The sequence below is a fragment of the Chiloscyllium plagiosum genome, unplaced genomic scaffold (assembly GCF_037043375.1).
Source record: "Chiloscyllium plagiosum isolate Xiang-an unplaced genomic scaffold, Cpla_swu_hap1 HiC_scaffold_1, whole genome shotgun sequence".
Taxonomy (NCBI): domain Eukaryota; kingdom Metazoa; phylum Chordata; class Chondrichthyes; order Orectolobiformes; family Hemiscylliidae; genus Chiloscyllium; species Chiloscyllium plagiosum.
This window is the reverse complement of record NW_028270139.1, coordinates 86,503,365-86,514,395: the sequence shown is the minus strand read 5'-3', so window position 1 is coordinate 86,514,395 and position 11,031 is coordinate 86,503,365.

Here is an 11,031-nt window from a genome sequence, read left to right as displayed (position 1 = left end):
TTTGCTCAGATTACTAACCTCCCCCAGTATTTTGTTCAGATTTCTAACCTCCCCATGTATTTTGTTCAGATTACAGCCTCCCCATGTATTTTGCTCAGATTACTAGTCTCCCATGTATTTTGCTCAGATTACTAACCTCCCCATGTATTTTGTTCAGATTAGAGCCTCCCCATGTATTTTGCTCAGATTACTAACCTCCCCCATATATTTTGTTCAGATTTCTAACCTCCCCATGTATTTTGTTCAGATTACAGCCTCCCCATGTATTTTGCTCAGATTACTAGTCTCCCATGTATTTTGCTCAGATTACTAACCTCCCCCTGTATTTTGTTCAGATTACTAACCTCCCCCAGTATTTTGTTCAGTTTTCTAACATCCCCATGAATTGTGCTCAGATTACTAACCTCCCCCAGTATTTTGTTCAGATTACTAACCTCCCCATGTATTTTGTTCAGATTACTAACCTCTCCCAGTGTTTTGTTCAGATTACTAACCTCCCCATGTATTTTGCACATCACTAACCTCCCCCTGTATTTTGTTCAGATTACTAACCTCCCCCAGTATTTTGCTCAGATTACTAACCTCCCCCAGTATTTTGTTCAGATTTCTAACCTCCCCATGTATTTTGTTCAGATTACAGCCTCCCCATGTATTTTGCTCAGATTACTAGTCTCCCATGTATTTTGCTCAGATTACTAACCTCCCCATGTATTTTGTTCAGATTAGAGCCTCCCCATGTATTTTGCTCAGATTACTAACCTCCCCCATATATTTTGTTCAGATTACAGCCTCCCCATGTATTTTGCTCAGATTACTTACCTCCCCATGTATTTTGTTCAGTTTACAAAACTCCCCCAGTATGTTGTTCAGATTACTAACCTCCCCCAGTATTTTGTTCAGATTACAGCCGCTCCGTAGTATTTTGCTCTGATTACAGCCTGCCCATGTATTTTGCTCAGATTACTAACCTCCCCATGTATTTTGCTCAGATTACTAACCTCCCCCAGTATTTTGTTCAGTTTTCTAACCTCCCCATGTATTTTGCTCAGATTACTAACGTCCCCATGTATTTTGTTCAGATTACTAACCTCCCCCAGTATTTTGTTCAGATTACAGCCTCCCCATGTATTTTGCTCAGATTACTAATCTCTCATGTATTTTGCTCAGAATACTAACCTCCCCCAGTATTTTGTTCAGATTACTAACCTCTCCCAGTATTTTGTTCAGATTACTAACCTCCCCCAGTATTTTGTTCAGATTACAGCCTCCCCATGTATTTTGCTCAGATTACTTACCTCCCCATGTATTTTGTTCAGTTTACTAAACTCCCCCAGTATGTTGTTCAGATTACTAACCTCCCCCAGTATTTTGTTCAGATTACAGCCGCTCCGTAGTATTTTGCTCTGATTACAGCCTCCCCATGTATTTTGCTCAGATTACTAACCTCCCCATGTATTTTGCTCAGATTACTAACCTCCCCCAGTATTTTGTTCAGTTTTCTAACCTCCCTATGCATTTTGTTCAGATTACTAACATCCCGATGTATTTTGCTCAGATCACTGACCTCCCCCAGTATTTTGTTCAGATTACAGCCTCCCACAGTATTTTGCTCAGATTACTAACCTCCCACAGTATTTTACTCAGATTACTAACCTCCCCATGTATTTTGCTCAGATTACAGCCTCCCCCAGTATTTTGCTCAGATTACAGCCTCTCCATGTATTTTGCTCAGATTACTAACATCCCCATGTATTTTGTTCAGATTACTAACCTCCCCATGTATTTTGCTCAGATTATAGCCTCCCCTCGTATTTTGCTCAGATTACAGCCTCCCCCAGTATTTTGCTCAGATTACAGCCTCCCCATGTATTTTGCTCAGATTACTAACGTCCCCAAGTATTTTGCTCAGATTACTAACCTCCCCCAGTATTTTGTTCAGTTTTCTAACATCCCCATGAATTTTGCTCAGATTACTAACCTCCCCCAGTATTTTGTTCAGATTACTAACCTCCCCATGTATTTTGTACAGATTACTAACCTCTCCCAGTGTTTTGTTCAGATTACTAACCTCCCCATGTATTTTGCACATCACTAACCTCCCCCTGTATTTTGTTCAGATTACTAACCTCCCCCAGTATTTTGCTCAGATTACTAACCTCCCCCAGTATTTTGTTCAGATTTCTCACCTCCCCACGTATTTTGTTCAGATTTCTAACCTCCCCATGTATTTTGCTCAGATTACTAACCTCCCCCAGTATTTTGCTCAGATTACAGCCTCCCCATGTATTTTGCTCAGATTACTAGTCTCCCATGTATTTTGCTCAGATTACTAACCTCCCCATGTATTTTGTTCAGATTAGAGCCTCCCCATGTCTTTTCCTCAGATTACTAACCTCCCCCATGTATTTTGTTCAGATTACAGCCTCCCCATGTATTTTGCTCAGATTACTAACCTCCCCCAGTATGTTGTTCAGTTTACTATCCTCCCCATGTATGTTGTTCAGATTACTAACCTCACCCAGTATTTTGTTCAGATTACTAACCTCCCCATGTATTTTGCCCAGATTACAGACTCCCCATGTATTTTGCTCAGATTACAGCCCCCCAATATTTTGCTCAGATTACAGCCTCCACATGTATTTTGCTCAGATTACTAACGTCCCATGTATTTTGCTCAGATTACATCCTCCCCCAGTATTTTCTTCACATTACTAACCTCCCCATGTATTTTGCTCAGATTGCAGCCCACCCAGTATGTTGCTCAGATTACAGCCTCCCCATGTATTTTGCCCAGATTACTAACCTACCCCTGTATTTTGCTAAGATTACAGCCTCCCCCAGTATTTTGCTCAGATTACAGCCTCCCCATGTATTTTGCTCAGATTACTAACCTCCCCGTGTATTTTGTTCAGTCTTCTAACCTCCACATGTATTTTGCTCAGATTACTAACCTCCCCCAGTATTTTTTTCAGATTACAGCCTCCCCATGTATTTTGCTCAGATTACTAATCTCCCATTTTTTTGCTCAGATTACTAACCTCTCCCAGTATTTTGCTCAGATTACTAACCTCCCCATGTATTTTGCTCAGATTACAGCCTCCGCCAGAATTTTGCTCAGATTACAGCCTCTCCATGTATTTTGCTCAGATTACTAACATCCCCATGTATTTTGTTCAGATTACTAACCTCCCCATGTGTTTTGCTCAGATTATAGCCTCCCCTAGTATTTTGCTCAGATTACAGCCTCTCCATGTATTTTGCTCAGATTACTAACCTCCCCATGTATTTTGCTCAGATTACAGCCTCCCCCAGAATTTTGCTCAGATTACAGCGTCCCCATGTATTTTGCACATCACTAACCTCCCCCTGTATTTTGTTCAGATTACTAACCTCCCCCAGTATTTTGTTCAGTTTTCTAACATCCCCATGAATTGTGCTCAGATTACTAACCTCCCCCAGTATTTTGTTCAGATTACTAACCTCCCCATGTATTTTGTTCAGATTACTAACCTCTCCCAGTGTTTTGTTCAGATTACTAACCTCCCCATGTATTTTGCACATCACTAACCTCCCCCTGTATTTTGTTCAGATTACTAACCTCCCCCAGTATTTTGCTCAGATTACTAACCTCCCCCAGTATTTTGTTCAGATTTCTAACCTCCCCATGTATTTTGTTCAGATTACAGCCTCCCCATGTATTTTGCTCAGATTACTAGTCTCCCATGTATTTTGCTCAGATTACTAACCTCCCCATGTATTTTGTTCAGATTAGAGCCTCCCCATGTATTTTGCTCAGATTACTAACCTCCCCCATATATTTTGTTCAGATTACAGCCTCCCCATGTATTTTGCTCAGATTAGTAACCTCCCCCAGTATGTTGTTCAGTTTACTATCCTCCCCATGTATGTTGTTCAGATTACTAACCTCACCCAGTATTTTGTTCAGATTACTAACCTCCCCATGTATTTTGCCCAGATTACAGCCTCCCCATGTATTTTGCTCAGATTACAGCCTCCCCCAGTATTTTGCTCAGATTACAGCCTCCCCATGTATTTTGCTCAGATTACTAACCTCCCATGTATTTTGCTCCGATTACATCCTCCCCCAGTATGTTCTTCAGATTACTAACCTCCCCATGTATTTTGCTCAGATTACAGCCCACCCAGTATGTTGCTCAGATTACAGCCTCCCCATGTATTTTGCCCAGATTACTAACCTACCCATGTATTTTGCTCAGATTACAGCCTCCCCCAGTATTTTGCTCAGATTACAGCCTCCCCATGTATTTTGCTCAGATTACTAACCTCCCCATGTATTTTGTTCAGTTTTCTAACCTCCCCATGTATTTTGCTCAGATTACTAATCTCCCATTTTTTTGCTCAGATTACTAACCTCTCCTAATATTTTGCTCAGATTACTAACCTCTCCCATGTATTTTGTTCAGATTACAGCCTCCCCATGTATTTTGTTCAGATTACTAAACTCCCCCAGTATTTTGTTCAGTTTACTAACCAACCCATGTATTTTGCTCCGATTACAGCCTCTCGATGTATTTTGATCAGATTACTAACCTCCCCAAGTATTTTGTTCAGATTACTAACCTCCCCATGTATTTTGCTCACATTACAGCCTCCCCATGAATTTTGCTCAGATTACAGCCTCCCCATGTATTTTGTTCAGATTACTAACCTCCCCATGTATTTTGTTCAGATTACTAACCTCCCATGTGTTTTGCTCAGATTACTAACCTCCCATGTATTTTGCTCAGATTACAGCCTCCCCCAGTATTTTGTTCAGATTACTAACCTCTCCATGTATTTTGCTCAGATTACAGCCTCCCCCAGTATTTTGCTCAGATTACAGCCTCCCCATGTATTTTGCTCAGATTACTAACCTCACATGTATTTTGCTCAGATTACTAACCATCCCATGTATTTTGCTCAGGTTACAGCCTCCCCCAGTATTTTGCTCCGATTACAGCCTCCCCATGTATTTTGCTCAGATTACTAACCTCCCCATGTATTTTGTTCAGATTACTAACCTCCCCATGTATTTTGCTCAGATTACAGCCTCCCCCAGTATTTCGCACAGATTACAGCCTGCCCATGTATTTTTCTCAGATTACTAACCTCCCCATGTATTTTGCTCAGATTACAGTCACCCCCAGTATTTTGCTCAGATTACAGCCTCCTCATGTATTTTGCTCAGATTACGAACCGCCCCATGTATTTTGTTAAGATTACTAACAACCCCATGTATTTTGCTCAAATTAGTCTCCTCCATTATTTTGTTCAGATTACTAACCTCTCCCAGTATTTTGTTCACATTACTAACCTCCCCCAGTATTTTGCTCAGATTACTAACCTCTCCCAGTATTTGTTTTAGATTACTAACTTCCCCCAGTATTTTGTTCAGATTACTAACCTCCCCCAGTCTATTGTTCAGATTTCAGCCTCCCCATGTATTTTGCTGAGATTACGGCCTCCCCATGTATTTTGTTCAGATTACTAACCTCTCCATGTATTTTGCCCAGATTACAGCCTCCCCCAGTATTTTGCTCAGATTACAGCCTCCCCATGTATTTTGCTCAGATTACTAACCTCCCCATGTATTTTGTTCAGATTACTAACCTCCCATGTGTTTTGCTCAGATTACTAACCTCCCATGTATTTTGCTCAGATTACAGCCTCCCCCAGTATTTTGTTCAGATTACTAACCTCTCCATGTATTTTGCTCAGATTACAGCCTCCCCATGTATTTTGCTCAGATTACTCACCTCACATGTATTTTGCTCAGATTACTAACCACCCCATGTATTTTTCTCAGATTACTAACCTCCCCATGTATTTTGCACATCACTAACCTCCCCCTGTATTTTGTTCAGATTACTAACCTCCCCCAGTATTTTGCTCAGATTACTAACCTCCCCCAGTATTTTGTTCAGATTTCTAACCTCCCCATGTATTTTGTTCAGATTACAGCCTCCCCATGTATTTTGCTCAGATGACTAGTGTCCCATGTATTTTGCTCAGATTACTAACCTCCCCATGTATTTTGTTCAGATTAGAGCCTCCCCATGTATTTTGCTCAGATTACTAACCTCCCCCATATATTTTGTTCAGATTACAGCCTCCCCATGTATTTTGCTCAGATTAGTAACCTCCCCCAGTATGTTGTTCAGTTTACTATCCTCCCCATGTATGTTGTTCAGATTACTAACCTCACCCAGTATTTTGTTCAGATTAATAACCTCCCCATGTATTTTGCCCAGATTACAGCCTCCCCATGTATTTTGCTCAGATTACAGCCTCCCCCAGTATTTTGCTCAGATTACAGCCTCCCCATGTATTTTGCTCAGATTACTAACCTCCCATGTATTTTGCTCCGATTACATCCTCCCCCAGTATTTTCTTCAGATTACTAACCTCCCCATGTATTTTGCTCAGATTACAGCCCACCCAGTATGTTGCTCAGATTACAGCCTCCCCATGTATTTTGCCCAGATTACTAACCTACCCATGTATTTTGCTCAGATTACAGCCTCCCCCAGTATTTTGCTCAGATTACAGCCTCCCCATGTATTTTGCTCAGATTACTAACCTCCCCATGTATTTTGTTCAGTTTTCTAACCTCCCCATGTATTTTGCTCAGATTACTAATCTCCCATTTTTTTGCTCAGATTACTAACCTCTCCTAGTATTTTGCTCAGATTACTAACCTCTCCCATGTATTTTGTTCAGATTACAGCCTCCCCATGTATTTTGTTCAGATTACTAAACTCCCCCAGTATTTTGTTCAGTTTACTAACCAACCCATGTATTTTGCTCCGATTACAGCGTCTCGATGTATTTTGATCAGATTACTAACCTCCCCATGAATTTTGCTCAGATTACAGCCTCCCCCATATTTTGCTCAGATTACAGCCTCCCCATGTATTTTGTTCAGATTACTAACCTCCCCATGTATTTTGTTCAGATTACTAACCTCCCATGTGTTTTGCTCAGATTACTAACCTCCCATGTATTTTGCTCAGATTACAGCCTCCCCCAGTATTTTGTTCAGATTACTAACCTCTCCATGTATTTTGCTCAGATTACAGTCTCCCCCAGTATTTTGCTCAGATTACAGCCTCCCCATGTATTTTGCTCAGATTACTAAACTCACATGTATTTTGCTCAGATTACTAACCATCCCATGTATTTTGCTCAGGTTACAGCCTCCCCCAGTATTTTGCTCCGATTACAGCCTCCCCATGTATTTTGCTCAGATTACTAACCTCCCCATGTATTTTGTTCAGATTACTAACCTCCTCATGTATTTTGCTCAGATTACAGCCTCCCCCAGTATTTCGCACAGATTACAGCCTGCCCATGTATTTTTCTCAGATTACTAACCTCCCCACCCATGTATTTTGCTCAGATTACAGCCACCCCCAGTATTTTGCTCAGATTACAGCCTCCTCATGTATTTTGCTCAGATTACGAACCGCCCCATGTATTTTGTTCAGATTACTCACAACCCCATGTATTTTGCTCAAATTAGTCTCCTCCATTATTTTGTTCAGATTACTAACCTCTCCCAGTATTTTGTTCACATTACTAACCTCCCCCAGTATTTTGCTCAGATTACTAACCTCTCCCAGTATTTGTTTTAGATTACTAACTTCCCCCAGTATTTTGTTCAGATTACTAACCTCCCCCAGTCTATTGTTCAGATTTCAGCCTCCCCATGTATTTTGCTGAGATTACGGCCTCCCCATGTATTTTGTTCAGATTACTAACCTCTCCATGTATTTTGCCCAGATTACAGCCTCCCCCAGTATTTTGCTCAGATTACAGCCTCCCCATGTATTTTGCTCAGATTACTAACCTCCCCATGTATTTTGTTCAGATTACTAACCTCCCATGTGTTTTGCTCAGATTACTAACCTCCCATGTATTTTGCTCAGATTACAGCCTCCCCCAGTATTTTGTTCAGATTACTAACCTCTCCATGTATTTTGCTCAGATTACAGCCTCCCCCAGTATTTTGCTCAGATTACAGCCTCCCCATGTATTTTGCTCAGATTACTCACCTCACATGTATTTTGTTCAGATTACTAACCACCCCATGTATTTTTCTCAGATTACTAACCTCCCCAGTATTTTGCTCAAATTACAGCCTCCCCATGTATTTTGCTCAGATTACTAACCTCCCCATGTATTTTGTTCAGATAAGTCTCCTCCAGTATTTTGTTCAGATTACTAACCTCCCCCAGTATTTTGTTCAGATTACTAACCTCCCCCAGTATTTTGCTCAGATTACTAACCTCCCCATGTATTTTGCTCAGATAAGTCTCCTCCAGTATTTTGTTCAGATTACTAACCTCCCCCAGTATTTTGTTCAGATTACTAACCTCCCCCAGTATTTTGCTCAGATTACTAACCTCCCCATGTATTTTGCTCAGATAAGTCTCCTCCAGTATTTTGTTCAGATTACTAACCTCCCCAAGTATTTTGCTCAGATTACTAACCTCCCCATGTATTTTGCTCAGATTACTAACCTCCCCCAGTATTTTGCTCAGATTACTAGCCTCCCCATGTATTTTGCTCAGATTACTAACCTCCCTATGTATTTTGCTCAGAATACTAACCTCCCCCAGTATTTTGTTCAGATTACTAACCTCCCCCAGTATTTTGCTCAGATTACTAACCTCCCCATGTATTTTGCTCAGATAAGTCTCCTCCAGTATTTTGTTCAGATTACTAACCTCCCCCAGTATTTTGCTCAGATTACTAACCTCCCCCAGTATTTTGTTCAGATTACTAACCTCCCCCAGTATTTTGCTCAGATTACTAACCTCCCCATGTATTTTGTTCAGATAAGTCTCCTCCAGTATTTTGTTCAGATTACTAACCTCCCCCAGTATTTTGTTCAGATTACTAACCTCCCCCAGTATTTTGCTCAGATTACTAACCTCCCCCAGTATTTTGCTCAGAATACTAACCTCCCCAGTATTTTGCTCAGATTACTAACCTCCCCAGTATTTTGCTCAGATTACTAACCTCCCTATGTATTTTGCTCAGAATACTAACCTCCCCCAGTATTTTGCTCAGATTACTAACCTCCCCCTGTATTTTGCTCAGATTACTAACCTCCCCATGTATTTTGTTCAGATTACTAACCTCCCCCAGTATTTTGCTCAGAATACTAACCTCCCCAGTATTTTGCTCAGATTACTAACCTCCCTATGTATTTTGCTCAGAATACTAACCTCCCCCAGTATTTTGCTCAGATTACTAACCTCCCCCTGTATTTTGCTCAGATTACTAACCTCCCCAAGTATTTTGCTCAGATTACTAACCTCCCCATGTATTTTGCTCAGATTACTAGCCTCCCCATGTATTTTGCTCAGATTACTAACCTCCCCATGTATTTTGCTCAGATTACTAGCCTCCCCAAGTATTTTGCTCAGATTACTAACCTCCCCATGTATTTTGCTCAGATAAGTCTCCTCCAGTATTTTGTTCAGATTACTAACCTCCCCCAGTATTTTGTTCAGATTACTAACCTCCCCCAGTATTTTGCTCAGATTACTAACCTCCCCATGTATTTTGCTCAGAATACTAACCTCCCCATGTATTTTGCTCAGATAAGTCTCCTCCAGTATTTTGTTCAGATTACTAACCTCCCCCAGTATTTTGTTCAGATTACTAACCTCCCCCAGTATTTTGCTCAGATTACTAACCTCCCCCAGTATTTTGCTCAGAATACTAACCTCCCCAGTATTTTGCTCAGATTACTAACCTCCCTATGTATTTTGCTCAGAATACTAACCTCCCCCAGTATTTTGCTCAGATTACTAACCTCCCCCTGTATTTTGCTCAGATTACTAACCTCCCCAAGTATTTTGCTCAGATTACTAACCTCCCCATGTATTTTGCTCAGATTACTAGCCTCTCCATGTATTTTGCTCAGATTACTAACCTCCCCATGTATTTTGCTCAGATTACTAGCCTCCCCAAGTATTTTGCTCAGATTACTAACCTCCCCATGTATTTTGCTCAGATAAGTCTCCTCCAGTATTTTGTTCAGATTACTAACCTCCCCCAGTATTTTGTTCAGATTACTAACCTCCCCCAGTATTTTGCTCAGATTACTAACCTCCCCATGTATTTTGCTCAGATAAGTCTCCTCCAGTATTTTGTTCAGATTACTAACCTCCCCAAATATTTTGCTCAGATTACTAACCTCCCCATGTATTTTGCTCAGATAAGTCTCCTCCAGTATTTTGTTCAGATTACTAACCTCCCCCAGTATTTTGTTCAGATTACTAACCTCCCCCAGTATTTTGCTCAGATTACTAACCTCCCCATGTATTTTGCTCAGATAAGTCTCCTCCAGTATTTTGTTCAGATTACTAACCTCCCCAAGTATTTTGCTCAGATTACTAACCTCCCCATGTATTTTGCTCAGATTACTAACCTCCCCCAGTATTTTGCTCAGATTACTAGCCTCCCCATGTATTTTGCTCAGATTACTAACCTCCCCCAGTATTTTGCTCAGATTACTAGCCTCCCCATGTATTTTGCTCAGATTACTAACCTCCCCCAGTATTTTGTTCAGATTACTAACCTCCCCATGTATTTTGCTCAGATTACAGTCCCCTCCAGTATTTTGCTCAGATTACTAACCTCCCCCAGTATTTTGTTCAGATTACTAGCCTCCCCATGTATTTTGCTCAGATTACTAACCTCCCCATGTATTTTGCTCAGATTACTAACCTCCCCCAGTATTTTGCTCAGATTACTAGCCTCCCCATGTATTTTGCTCAGATTACTAACCTCCCCCAGTATTTTGCTCAGATTACTAGCCTCCCCATGTATTTTGCTCAGATTACTAACCTCCCCCAGTATTTTGCTCAGATTACTAGCCTCCCCATGTATTTTGCTCAGATTACTAACCTCCCCCAGTATTTTGTTCAGATTACTAACCTCCCCATGTATTTTGCTCAGATTACAGTCCCCTCCAGTATTTTGCATTGAGCTAGA